The sequence below is a fragment of the Chinchilla lanigera genome, unplaced genomic scaffold (genome assembly GCF_000276665.1).
Source record: "Chinchilla lanigera isolate Chin_1 unplaced genomic scaffold, ChiLan1.0 scaffold00007, whole genome shotgun sequence".
NCBI classification, from domain to species: domain Eukaryota; kingdom Metazoa; phylum Chordata; class Mammalia; order Rodentia; family Chinchillidae; genus Chinchilla; species Chinchilla lanigera.
The window spans coordinates 24,065,518-24,080,184 of NW_004955408.1; the positions used below are offsets into that span (position 1 = coordinate 24,065,518).

General features: G+C 36.9%; 1 protein-coding gene across 4 annotated transcripts in view; it reads left to right on the top strand.

Moving 5' to 3' along the window:
* Nucleotides 1-14,667, top strand: part of Ranbp17 (RAN binding protein 17) — a 315,493-nt gene that overhangs the window by 288,017 nt on the left and 12,809 nt on the right. The window lies entirely within an intron of this gene.

Genomic DNA, 14,667 nt, shown 5'->3' on the forward strand with positions numbered 1-14,667 from the left:
TGTGTGTAAGACTGAACGCAGTGACTTCACTCTGAGTTACATCACCATCCTCTTTTTTAATTTTTGAGACAGGGTTTTGATAATTTGCTAAGTTGCACAGGTTGGGCCTGAATTTGTAATCCTCCTTTCTCAGCCTCCCAGACCACTGGGATTATAGGCATCCATACTATGCCTGGCTTTAGTTGTTTTCTTTTGTCAAATTATATCTATAAAAATCTGTTATTTGCAAGTGTAGATCAAGTTTCTTGTTGCAGTTGTCTTTGATGAGCAAATAATAAAGAGCCATAGATGAGATTTCCTTCCTAGCTGCCATATTTCACTAATATTTAAATGAAATTATGTAAATTTTATTTGTGATGACATTTCATTTAACCAATTATTTTTCAAGGAGGGGTGAAGGGGAATATAATTCATATTTTGAGTAACTAGCAAAAGCCTGTCAACTTAGTACTATTTTATATGACCCTGGAACTATTTCAACAGGTTGGCAATGTAAAGGGGAAAGAAAAGTAACTCAGATATATTGAAGATTTATTACAGGCAAGGTGCAGGAACAATTAAGATTTGTCAGGCATACTGTCCTTAAAATGTTTCCTGTCATGTGAGACAGAGACAAATAACTAACCACTTACTTGATAATTTTATTAACGTAGTGATGACAGAGTGACACAAGAGGGAAAGAATGTGAGAGGAGTCTTCTCGTTTAGACCTGACAGTAACCGTGAAGTGCAGACATCATCATCCTTATTTTACAAATGATTAAAGTGAGTGCAATGAGATTAACTGAAAGTGGTAAGAGTTAGAATTTGAAATAAAGTCTGTTTAGCTCAAAAGCCCAAAGTCCTCACTACTCACACCATTGGTTCTCAAAGTATCTTAGATTCACATGGAAAACCTTTTCAAAATATATATTCTACAAAATTTAGGTGTACCTCTGCCACCTCCATCCCCACCCAAATGCAGTAGCCACTAGTAGAGTAGGAACTATGCATAATCCTCATTTTTTTTGCGTGGGGAAAGTTAACAACCACTGACTTGGAGCATGTAGCCACTACAGAAAAGAAATACCCATAGACCGACCAGAACTCAGGCCACCCCCCCCCCACCATGACAAAGGACAGGTCTACCCCCAAGTCACCCCTGCCAGTATTCACCTGTATTCACACTCTTGTCCCATAAATACTAGCGGAAACTTTTAAGTTAGTAGAAAATTTTAGCCAAAAATCAATAGGCTATGAGCAAGTAATGTTGTTGTTCAAGAGACCATCAAGCATGTCTTTACTCAGAATTACCATATTGTTGGTTTAAGTAATTTCTCTGTGTTAATAATACTTGGTAATCCTTCACTTCATAGCATATGACTAAGTAGTGATATATCTTTATTAACAGTAGAATACATTCTATTTATTTGGAATGTAGCCTTTCAGATAGCATTTTAAATATTAATGACTGGTCTCTGGTAGTCAGCATAAATATGATTTGCATTAGCACTAGGTTATATCATCTTGAGTGCCTCTGATGTCAACTGTTGGGGATAGTAATATCTGACATCATCTCCTTAGGTCACTGACAACTTTGACCTCTATTCTTATGCACAGTTTCTGTCGTCTCAAAAGCTCTTTTGAATTGATTTGAAATTTTGACTCTTCCCTTTATGAGGCAGTAAAATTGATAATTATTCAGATGGGAACTGAGTGCTGAGTGAAAAATCAATTCCACCAGCTCTCTGCTGCGTATAAAATTACTTTGAGTCGGCTGGACTGAACGGATGGCCAGAGTAAAAGCAGCAGGCAGGAGTAGTGGGAAGAATTAGCTGGACAGAGCTAATAGCCTGAAGGGATAGACTTGGAAAAGAGGGAGTGGGCCAGTTGGGGGTTATTATGAGCAGGGATGGGTCCCATTGATCATCTGTTTACATCAGCTTCCCAAGACCTTATAAATCAACCCTGAAGAGCAGTAGAACCCAAGATTCAGCCTCTTACCAGAGGGACTTTGTATTAGATTATTCTCATTTTCACACTCAGATGAAAAGTGAGCCATTGATTATTCATTGGTTGCCCATTAAATGGTGTTTTTATAGATGATTTGACTATCACAGGAGGTAATGAACAAGGCTCCTGCTTCATAACTTGAGGTTTCACTTTTCATGGCATCTGTGTCAGTTAAGTAATGCCTAACCCTATTAAAAGGAATGGGTTACAAATTGCTTAACAGTGCTGAAAAACTAGACCCTAATGACTAATTGTGCTTGGAGTTTAGAGAGGGCTTGTCAGCTCTTTAAACTGATGCAATGATACTGCAATTATTTACTAGTTTGAACTGTTTTCCCCCTAACCTGAACCTATTTTGCTGGAAGCATTATTGCATAGTGTCAGTCCAAAACTGCAAAAGTTATCTCCTCAAGCCTCTGTAGTAAATGAGGCATGAACCCCCGTAGAGGTTTTCCACCGTACTTACAGACCTTTCCATTTGTATGCAGTAGCCTGGGAAAAATACTTCAAGTACCTCTCACTTGGAAATATATTTATTTTGACTTGCTATGTGGCTTTAGATCTTCAGTGTCTTGAAAATATTTTTCAAATAAGGCATGTTCCATATTTTACAAACAAATCTAACGTGGCAAACATTAAAATGTAGTCCAGTTGGAAGATCATTATAAATAAACCTGCCTCACCAGTAGTGCTTTGCTTTACAGCTGAGAAAAATCCAGTTTACGTAAATTTGGGGGTAGGGATTTCTTAAGCATTGTTGTGTCATTAAAATATACTAAAAATTTAAGAAAAGACCAACAGTAACAATGATCAGATTACTAATAATCACTGATAAGTAATGGATTATACACTGATCTGCTACAATAATTTGAAAAGTAACATTCGTATGTAAAATGTTTTCAGTTTCGTCATTGATCATGGTAAGTATTTGGATCTATCATCAGTAGATCAACATTCATTTAGCTGCAATCACAGAGTAAAAGATTTGCACAGATTAGGTAAATGAAGGTACATGTTATGTAGGGTTAGAGGGGGCATTTCAGAGAATTCACTTAATTCTTTTTGAAACGGGAAGGACACTGATGCTGAATACTTCTCTACATCATAATTCAAATTAAAACTAGTTAATTTTTTTTTACAAAAATAACACATTCCACAAAAGAAAAACAAGAACTATGTGATTGTCAGTATCACTGATTGAGTTGTGCAGGTAACTTATTAACAAACTATCTTTAGCAATTATAGTCTCTAACGTGTAAATACTCTGCATGGAGGACTTAGACTAGTTAAATTTGCAGTTATCTTACATTCATCTAACCGTCTATTTGGCTTAAATCAGCTGTACTGAACATCCAAAGTTCTCTCTCTCCTTTTTATTTCACTTTTTTTTTTTTTTTTTTTGCTAACATGCCATTTAACTACAAATTGTGAAGAGCTGTCAGGAGTTATAAGAATCATACTTCAGTAGGGACGTAAGCTGAAAGAACATTCACTCTTTTCCTCAATCAGTCAGTCAATCAATGAAAATTGCTTTTGTATAGTGCTCCCCATGACATGCATCCCAAAGTGAATTACAACAAAAAGGAAATCATCTGCTCTTCTTTCACTTCTGTGTTTAGACTGAAACTATATTGCTGAACATTTTGACATACTATATAAGACATCTTTCACACTTAAGGTTCCATTCAATAATACTAAGGAGAAGGTGCAGTCACATATGTGACTGATATTGAGACATTGGTCTGTATTACCTTGTCAGGAATCTCATAGTAGAAAACATGAAATATGATCACCTCTCTTATCCTCTTTAAAAACTAATTAGCCAGATTTTTAATGTCAACAAAAATTGTTTTAAGTGATCCTTAAATAGAAAGTGTGCCTTCCATATAACCAGTTAGTTTGTTCTGATTAATTTGCAACCTTAAGAACATTCACAACTTGATCAGAGAATGTTTTAAGGAAGTCAGGAATATTTCTGTCATTAGATACTGAAAGTGGAGAATAGGAACTCACTTCATGACAATTGTTTTTCATATATGCTGTCCTCACAGCAGTCTGTGCATATTCCATGTATTTGTTTCTAGGAGAAATAATATTGGCAAAATTTACTTACTAGGTACAGGCTCTTTACATATGCATATACATTCTCTGACTTGATCATCACAGAATCCCTGTGAAGATGTAGTATAATCATCACCATTTTACAGATAAAGAAATTGAGGCAGAAAAAGATGAAATGACCTCACTGTTCAAATGCTTAACCACAGAGCTCTCTGCTCCTTAGTTTGTTTGGTGGCTTCTAATCTGATCTGAAGACGTGTGTATGTTTTGAGCACTTACAACAAGGCAAGTTGAGCATTCAGTAAGTCCCACTGGGGCCATCCTGAAGGTAAAACAATTTAGAGTGGTCATCCTATACTCCGACTCCGTACTGCAGCCAGGACAAAACAGATGGGCAGTGACCCAAAGAGGCAGCGGGCAGCGAGAGGGAAGTTGCTTTGCCAGCTGCTGCGGGAAAAACCCTGTGGCTCCCACCAACACTAAGGCAGAGCTAATCAAGCTTCTGCTCTCCTTCTACAGCCGTTCATTAATGGTAGAGCCAGACCTGAGGGGATAAAATTTAGTAGGACATGTGCCCTTGAAGAGGTCCACATCTAGCAGTATAATTGCTGTATAATGTGCTTTTGTGACTTTTCTTTCATGCCTTTGAAGTAGCTATTGAGGGTTACCTGATTTCTTGTAAATTACTTTACCTTTCTAAAGGAAATTTCTGCATGTGAGTACCATCAGATCTGTTCGTGGTTATGCCTAAGGTCAAAATGTGACATCTCTAGATTCCTTTGAGCCTTCTTGTTCCTTTCCTAGTCATTGTCAAGTATCACAAACTAAGATGCCTAGGAATCCAAGCAGAAAACTTGAATGAGGTACACTGGAAGGAAACCTGTAGTTGCGTACACATCCCTGTCTGAAGGGGGCAGCCTCAACACAGTTCCAGCTAGTTGTTGCCTTACAGAAAGCCCTACTCTTCCAAGTATATTGAAATTCTGATCTGAGAAGCCAAAAATTCCAAGTTTTAAATGTTGGCCTCGGATTGAAAATTTGAAACAAAACATAAAAATAATTGGCAAGCCATCACTGTGTGGCTGCCTGACAGTTTTGTATCTCTTAAAGAATTTCAGAACCAAGATCTCCCAGTGCATGATCTCACATGTTTCTCAAGGGTCCTATGTTGCACTGCTACAGTCAGATCAGTTCCACCTGATTTTTAGGTAATTTTTGAAGTGTACTGTTTTTGGTTTAATGTTTTAAAAGGATGCAGTTATTTTGATTTCACTGAATTTTTTTTTTAGTGTAAGTCACTTCTATTTGAGGAAGAATTTTTTGACTTAATTTATTTTGCTTTTGCTTTTACTATATTTAAGATCCTCCTGAAATTTAAAGACGGCATGTGATCACATTTGGGTTGCATCTTTGAACAGGGAAGGGATATAATGAAACTCAGTTAACACCTTCTAAAGTTTGTTATTTTTAAAACAACCAGGGTTGTTCAAAGCAAAAATAAAGTTCAGTTTGGTTGTGTGTGTGTGTGTGTGTGTGTGTGTGTGTGTGCATGCGCAAGCAGGTGCGCACACACACACACACACACACACACACACACACGCCTAACTACTAAGGATGAAATCAGAACATCTAAGAGGACCAGGGCTGAACAAAAATATCTAGGTAACGGCCAGGCAATTAAAATCCAAAAGGGAATACACCTCTTAAGAATGAAAAATTTGTTACTATTATCTCCAAAGATCGGTTTAGAAAGTTCATGTTCTTAATTTTGAAAATTGATACTAGTTTTTTCATTAAAATGGCATTTTATCTATGATACTGTTAAATAGATAAAATGACATTTTAGCTATGATACTATAAAAATATCTGTTCATCCTTAAGAGGATGATTCTACTTCTTGTTATTAACCATATCTCTGCCATTTTGGCTTAATTTATGTTATGGGAATATTTGTAGAATAATTATTTCAACTGGAGCAAAAATGATATTCTTAAACAAAAATTCACTTAATATAGAAACCTGTTCTTGATTTATAAATCATCAAATTAACATTGTAATCATAACAATGTCTTTAAAGAGTGCTTTTTATCCCTGTAAAAGCTACATTTTGATATTTGTGCTAAACCCCAGTGGAGCCTACTACCTTGCTATGGTTACATGTCTGCAAAGCAAACCCTCAAGAAGCTAATTTTCAGAAATACAGTCTGCAAGCAGTGATTTTAACTATCAAATATAGCATGTTCATAAACTATGACTATATAATAAATCAAATAGTAAACATTGAGTATATTGTACTATACCATAGAATAATCCTGTTGAAATTCCACAAAAACTTTGTAAACATGAATGAAGAAAAAAAAAGTACTTTGATATTGTTCCAAACAGTTAACAGAATAAAGGGTCCCCCTCCCATGCCACTTAGACATGTGTTTTTCTACCTCTAAGCACAGTTTAAGGATGTAATCCATTGATAGCATAACTTGCCTTATTAATTGAAAGGAATGGAATCCACCAGATGTAGCCCAAACCAGCAGAGAGTTGGGTGGCTAAGCAACAGCAAAGACACCATATTGAGTGAGCCAGAATCCAGTCTCCAAGTCATTTATTTCAGCCAGTGACAATACATTTAAACTCCTGTGCCTCAGCAGTGATTGATGGTTTAATATCATATATAATTTTTTTAATGAAGGAAAACCATTTAAATATGTTACCATTTGCACTGGTATTCTCCTATGTACATAACTGCATTTAATCATTATGGGGATTGTTTTTATACTTGTGTAATTTGTATCCAAGAAATAACTGTCAAAGCCATATCATGCTGTTGCTAGAAATGGTACAGTGTGCTTCATACTTGAATAGATTCATTCTTCCCTGCACATAATTAAGAGTATTGGAGCTTTCACTGCCACCACATAGGAATTCCGTGTTTACATTTCTAAGAATGAAAAATTAGCCATAATGTGCTTTTTTCAGGTTCCCATCTTCTGGTGCTATGATATTTAAGTACCTTAGTTTTTGTAGCAGTGTATGATTTGAAGAGTTTGATTTTAAGACTTTTAATATTAAAATACATAATAAAATTTTATTATCTAATTACAGGAGGGTTTAGCCTCTTATTAAAGTTGCTAAATCAGGCTTGGATTAGCATTATAATGGCACAGTTTGACATGGAATACTCAAAAGTCAAGTTCGAGGGAAGGGAGGGTTTTCTGTTGTTGTTTTGGGGTTTTTTTCTGCTACCCAGGCCCCTCGCACAAAATAACAAGGATGAAATGCATGTATGAAAACAAGGAGCAATTTGGGACTCTGGAGAAGGAGTGGAGGTGTCAGCCTAGGATGGTACCCTTAGGCAAGGCAGCTGGTGTGTGTAGCCTTTTGTTTATCTGCTACTGGTTTATGTAGCCTTTAGGCCGGCACCAGAAACAATCACTCCTACAGGGTCAGCTGCTGGTCAGAAGCAAAGTAAGAAAAGATTCTGCGACTAAACGCAGCAGCCATAATTTCTGTACAGCTGGCACCTGCTACTGGTGCACAGCATGAAGGTGAAAGGTCAAAGAGGCAGTTGTTCAAAACTCAAGAATGGCTTAAAGGGACTTGTAGATTAATCTGCTTTATTAACTTCTGTATATTAGATAACTATTGCTGTGAATGACAGTACATCTTTTTGAATAAGTCGCATCTCTTTCTCTTTTAAATTAGCTTTTGAGTAATGAATATTAAATAGAAAGCATTTCAGGAGTAATTAAATGAAAACAGAATGATGTCATTTTACAATTATATTTGTATGTTTATAGAATAGGGGAATTATAATGTTTTCCACAGAGCTTTTTTAAAAAGCCAGCTCTTCATAAAGAAGCATTTGGAATAAATAAGTTACATATCCATTAGACTTTTTCTTTAAACTAAAAAAACAAAAAAGATGTAGTTTGTAACTTAGCATGAAGACATTGGGTGCCAGTGGCTTGATTTGGCATTCCCAGAGGCTTTGAATGTTTTCTTTTAAATTAAAGTGACTGCAATCTGTCATCCTTCCTTTATCTACAGTTTAGCAGTCAATTTTGCTACTAGTCTGCAGCAAACACCGTCAGAATAGCAAAGGAGTTGTAAAAAGTGAACATCAGCTATACCATTTCCTTCATACTTGTGTAAAGCAGAAAGAGAACATTTCATAAGGGGAAAAAGCACAGCTTTACACAGGTTTGGCCTGATAATATTTAAGCATACTGTATAACAAACTATCACCCAGCATGGCAAATAGCAAGCAAGATCTTCATTAATGTAGTTGGCATAAGTGGCTACCATTATAAATTAAGAACAAAAAGAATTCAGTAAATGTATTCTTTTCCGAACACTGCAGAAAAATTTCTTAAAAATTTTTCTGCAGATTAAAACTGACACTAACTCTGACAAGATTTTTACAGTCTATTTAAAAAGGATGATTTTCTCTGTGGACTCTCAGTGATTTTTGGTTTTTGGTGTTTGTTTAAAAGAATTCTAACAAATAAAAACATACTACAGAAACCATCTGCATTTTTATATTAATATGGTATACACACTGGTATTTATATTTCACAAACAGAAGTTGAGATTTCCTTTACACTTCCCAGTTTTGACACAAGTACAATGTTGCTACTCTAAGCAGTGTTTCTGTGACATACAAAGGTGGTGTCTGTCATCTCCCTGCATCATACCCAAGCTGGTCCAGAACACACTAGAAGGATCTTAAAAAATTTGTATATCACAAGAGGCTGGCGACGTTAACCAGAAAAAATTAAGTTGGGAGTGCTTCCTCATCTTACTGCTCCAAAGTAGACCTTCATACCTGCTTTATTGAAGAGCTAGACTGCCTTCATCCTATCAGAAGCCTTACATTCTGAAGGGCTGCATGAACCTAAAAAGTCACCATAAAATGAGAATCTCAGATTCATACAAGTAATTTTGATGATGAATTATAATGATGAAAAAGAAGTAAAAGTACCAGCAGATAATAGCTTAGTAGTAAAGACCTTGCCTAGCATGTGTGAGCCCTGGATTTAATCCTCAGCACTGCAAAATTAATTAACTAAAAAGAAGCTACAGTGAATGTATTAGTTATGTATCACAAACATATACTAAAAAACAGTTATTACTTGTTATCCTGTGCTAAGTACCATATGTGTGGCACACATATTTAAACCTCTCTGTTAGATATTTTATCTCCATTTTATAATCAATATGTTGTAATTGAGGCCCTAAGAAGTTAGATTACTCACCTAATATTATACAGCTAAGAAGCAGCAAAATCTGTGCCTTTAACCTCTATACAGTACTACCAGTGACCTAGAAACAGGATTGACTGGGATGAAAGAGTGGCAGGTGGAAACATACAATATTCTTTTATTCATAAATCCCTGACTGAGCCTAGGTATACTCCTTTCTTTGAGACCTGACTGGACAAAAGATAAGACACTTGACCCAAGTTACAGATTTGGTTTTCATTGCTGGGGATTGAACCCAGGGCCTCACACCTGCTCGGCAGGTGCTCTACTACTGAGTTACATCATCAGCTCTTCCCATCTGGATTTTAGAAACTGCCACATAGATGCTAGTCAGCCTTTAGTCCTCATTTAAAATATAGATTTAAAAATGTGAGAGCAGTAGGGCCACTATTCCCTGCTATATGCTCAGGGAAGTAGCTGGTCTGCAAGGAAAGAACAAAGAAACAGACATGCTGAGGATTTCAAATCAAGAAACCAAATAGCCCCCAGAAAGAGAGACTGAGAAGGATACTGCAGCTCCCTTTCCATGGCTCCACGTCTCTCAGAGGCTCAACTGCACTGCCCAGTCTTAGGGACCCATCTTAGATCTAAGTTTCTTTCAAGTGGTCTCCATCCTCACTGCCTGAAGCTTCTTGGTTCAAACATATACTAAGAAACATCAAAAAAATAAAATACAGGGAAAATTTTTTTTAAAGATTCTTGGAGTTGTGAGGACAAAGTGAACCAATGAGTATAGACTCACTTAACATAATAACATATACAACAAATATGTAAATTCAACTTTCACTTTGTACCAGTCACTTTTTTTTCCCTTGAGGGGAAAACACCCCTGCTTTTTATACCCGTAAATGTGGAAAGAATCCTTTCCAAGAGTCTAAAACCAAGACCTTTCACAAGTTGATTTGATTTTGAAGTCTTATGCTCAGCCCATTGCTGAAGTCTCCTATAATCCCATTCATGTATTTTCCTTTCTTAAAGGTCTTTCTATGATAAGCATTCTCAAAGTCACACTCACTGGCATCATGGCAGCATCACTTTTTTCCTTTTCTTTTTTTTCTTTTAAAGAGAATTTTTAAAAACCAATGACAAAATAACAACAAAAAAACCACAAAAACAATAAAAATGATACAGGATTTCAAAACAAAATGATAGGAATTAACAGTGGTTATTGTATTACATATTATTATCTTCAACAAAGTTGCCCAAGTTACCAGATGTAAGAATGCAAGATTGATCAAATAATTAGAGAGAATAAAAAGTAAAAAAAAAAAAAAAACATTAAAAGTGATACAAAGCTTCACTAAACAAGACGGTAGGAATTCAACAATGGCTGTTGTATTGCACATTATTGTCTTCAAATTACCAGATTACCAGATAAAAGCCTGTAAAATTGGTCAAGAAGAAAATAAATAAATAAGTAAAATTTAAGCATTAACTGTTCCTTTCATTAGACCAATAGACAGCTAAATCCCCAGCCCCCCAGTTATCTTTGGATACAAGGGTATACAAGGACAGCATGTACATATATTTTTCCCTTCTTTTCTTTCTTTTTTCCTTTCTCTCATCCCAGTTGTTCCTTCACCTTGAGCAGTTTCTTTCCCTTTCACAATATCTATTGTACCTTTCAGATTTTATTTACTCTTTGAGTTTCTTATACTAAGGAGACAATGCAATGTTTACACATGTGGGTCTGATTTATTTCACTTATGAGTGTGGTCTCTAGTTGCATCTATTTCCATGTAAAAGCTTTATCTTTTTTATAGCTGAGTAATAATCCATTATATAAAAACACCACATCTTTTTTATCCATTCCTCTGCTGATGGGCATTTGGGTTGTTTCCAAGATTTAGCTATGATAAATTGTGTTGCTATAAACATGGATGCACATATGTCGTTGTGGTATGTTTTTAGTTCTTCTGGAAAGATACCCAGAAGGGGAATAGCTGGGTTAAGTGGGACCTGTAAGTGTAGTTTTGTGAGGAATACACACACTGATTTCCACAGTGGTTTCACCAATCTATACTCCCCTCAGCAGTGGAGAAGGGTTCCTTTCTCCTCACCACCCTTCTAGCATTTGTTATTGCTTGATTTCTTGATGATAATCCTTCTTTCTGGGTTGAGATGGAATCTCAGTGTTTTAATTTGCATTTCTTGAATGACCAGTGATGTTGAACATTTTTTCATCTATTTATTTGCCATTGTGTTTCTTCATCTGAGAGATGTGTATTCGTCTCAGATGCCCATTTTTGGATTGGGTCTTTGAATTTAGAGGCCTGAATTTTTTTAATTCTTTATATGTTCTAGATAGAAGTCCTTTGTCAGCCAGAGAGTTGGCTAAAATTTTTTCCAAATTCATGGGTTTTCTTTTTACTCTGTTGATTTCTTTTGATGTGCAGAAACTTTTTAATAGGATGAGATGCCAGTTGTTGATTCTTTCAAGTCCCAGACTGATTTTTGTCTCATACTTATTCTGAGTACTTCAGGTATCACATTGCAATAGCAAGAATGAAAATAGACCTCACCAACTGTTTGCATTTATATAACATTTCCCTATCTAATATCCCTTCTGATTCTAACAACAATCCTAATGGGTAGATAAGGTCAACATGTGTTTTTTTGCACTTGAAAGTGTAGGTACATCAACAGTAACTATAGGGGAGAATTATGCCGATTCAAAGAAGTGAGACAGCTTGCCTAAAGCCCCACAGCTGGTGAATAGTGGTGCATGCCTAGTGCTCTGGATATGGTTTGTGTCCTCACAAAGTTTTTTGCATGACTAGAAGCCTGAACTAGTGGTGATAATAGGCGATGCCATGGGATCTGTAAGATATGGGGCCTACTGGGAGGTCCTCAAATCACTTGGAGCGTGACGTAGTACTCAGAGAAGTTGCAACAATAGGAGCAAGCTTAGCACCTCCCACTCTATCTGCTTCCTAGCTCAAGATACTCTCCTGCCACAATATGCTGTCACCAACTCCCAGGCTCTCACCAGAGACTGAGAACCACCTGATCTTGAACTTACAACCTTCAAAGCTGTGAGCTAAATAAACATCTTTCTTTTATAAGTAGCTTGCCTTGGGTACTTCATTATAGAGACAAAAACCAGACTTATTTAACTGGATTATAGCCAGTTAAATAGCCATCTTATCTCTTGATCTCACATAGTGTTTACCCTATCAAACTTTCCCAAGGCCTTAACCTACCATTCCCTCCTGGCATTTCTTCTTACTGCTGTCCAAGGAAGAAAGCAGGGTAAATGACAAGATTTATCCTGCCTTCATTTCTCTGAGTGGCATTGTAAGTGGTATCAGAAGCCCTTTGAGTTTCTTAAAAGAATGACACAGTATAAATGTGAAGGTTGGCTCAATGATAGCATAATTTATTCATTTTACAATTATTATTGATATATTGGATACAGAGTAAATTATGTGACTCCCAAAGTATTTTAGTTTGCCAGAGATGTGAATCCAACCTTCATATTTATTTCTATCTTAACTCTTAAAAAATTTAATTACTAGCAGTCACTGGTGGAGCTGTGTGAATTTATGTATTGTGTTAAGGAAGACTTCTTGTTTATCCGTAATTATTACTTGAAGAACAAGGTAGAAAGAGGTTACCTAATCCTCCAACCTTTGATGAATTGTTGGTCCCTCATGCTTTGTAACTCCAAAGAACTCTTCCATGTTAATCTGTATTCTTTGTTGTGCTCAGCAGATGATAAACTGACTGCTGCTGGACTACTGAAAATCCATCCTCTTTTCAAAATTTTTTAATTGGAAGAGTTCTGAGTTTATGGAGGATCAGAGCACACAGGTTTTGTAATCAGCACACCTGACTCCAAATACTAGTTATTCTACTTCCTGTGTGTCCTTGGAATAATTACTTCACCTCTTTGAAAGTAATGCCACCTCAGCCATGAGAATTCCATAGCTTGCTTGAACTGGCTCCTGAGATGAGATGACTGAGCCACTTCTTCCTGTGGTCTCATGCTTAGACTCCCCAGAACTTCATTTGAGATTCAGTGTCTTAGGTTGTCTCCCATTCCATCCCCTCAGCCTCCTTCAAAACCTGGAACATTGGTACCATGGAAAAGAAAAACATTTCAGTACGTGCTCTGTGGAGGTCCTATGAATAAAGAACATCAAATAAACTTTAGGAAGGACAGCAATGGAAAGGGCCAGGCCTAAAGAGAAATCTCAGATCCCAGGACAAACCACCAGAAAGAGAGCCCTAAGCAAGAGCTCTGTTAATGCCTGTGCTTAATGTGGCATCTCATTTTAGATGGAACAAAGTTCCACTCAGGGAACTAACAGCTTCAATTAGAGATAAGTGCATTCAGAGATGACTTCTTCAGGACCCTTAAGATTGGAAGGAAATAACATGATGGATGGGCAGTAAGAGTTTAATAAATATATAGGTTATAGGAGCCAGGCACACTGGTGCACACCTGTAATCCCAGTTATTCAGGTGGCTGAAGCAAGAAGATCACATGTTTAAGCCCAGCCTGGGCAACTTAGTAAAACCCTATCTCAAAAAAAAAGAAAAGAAAACTGGGGATGTGATTAGGTGGTAGAGCTTCCCTGCGCACAACCCCCAGCAATGCAAAAATAAATAAAATAAATACGTAGACTGCATGAGCTCCTTACACCCACAGAGACCACATTTTATTCACTCTGTACTGGTAGTGTTTGACACACCATTGTAAGTCGATAATTTTTTTGAGCAGTGAATAAGTGAGAAATGAAAAGGGAGATAAAAAGGAAGAAATTTGGCCTGTCGTAGGTACTTAGTAAGCATGTGTTGCCTGTGTGCATCTAGCACATAAGGGGAGCTAGTAATAGAATAGTATCGACTTGAAATGTGTGCAGGTGAAACAACCTTGTAGATCGTAAGAGGGATTCATAGTCCCTTAGAGGCCTGTTTTGGAAACTGCAGAAGTTCCACCCTAGGTAGATGATGGACTCGTACTACAGAGGGAGTAGGCCCTCCCTCTCCATCCCCATCGTTCTCCTCAGCCCCCTGCATTAGAGAGAGGCTGGGAACAAATTGACAGAAATCTGGAGGAAAGTAACTCGAGTGATTTAGGAGAATGGAAGGGCTGGCTTATGGGGCCAGATTAAAGAAGCTAAATATGTATAGCTTGCCTAAGTGACAACTAAATGGGGCACTTGATAAGTCTATAAATACTTGGAAGATGTAAATGCCAAGGAGGAAAGGGAATTACTTAGCATGGCACAATGGAGTATTGGCATAATGGGATAATATTAAGAAAGGGAAAATGAAGGTTGAACATCAATAAAAAGCTTCCTGACAGAGAGAACCATTCCTGACAGGGGACACTATTAAGTTATGTG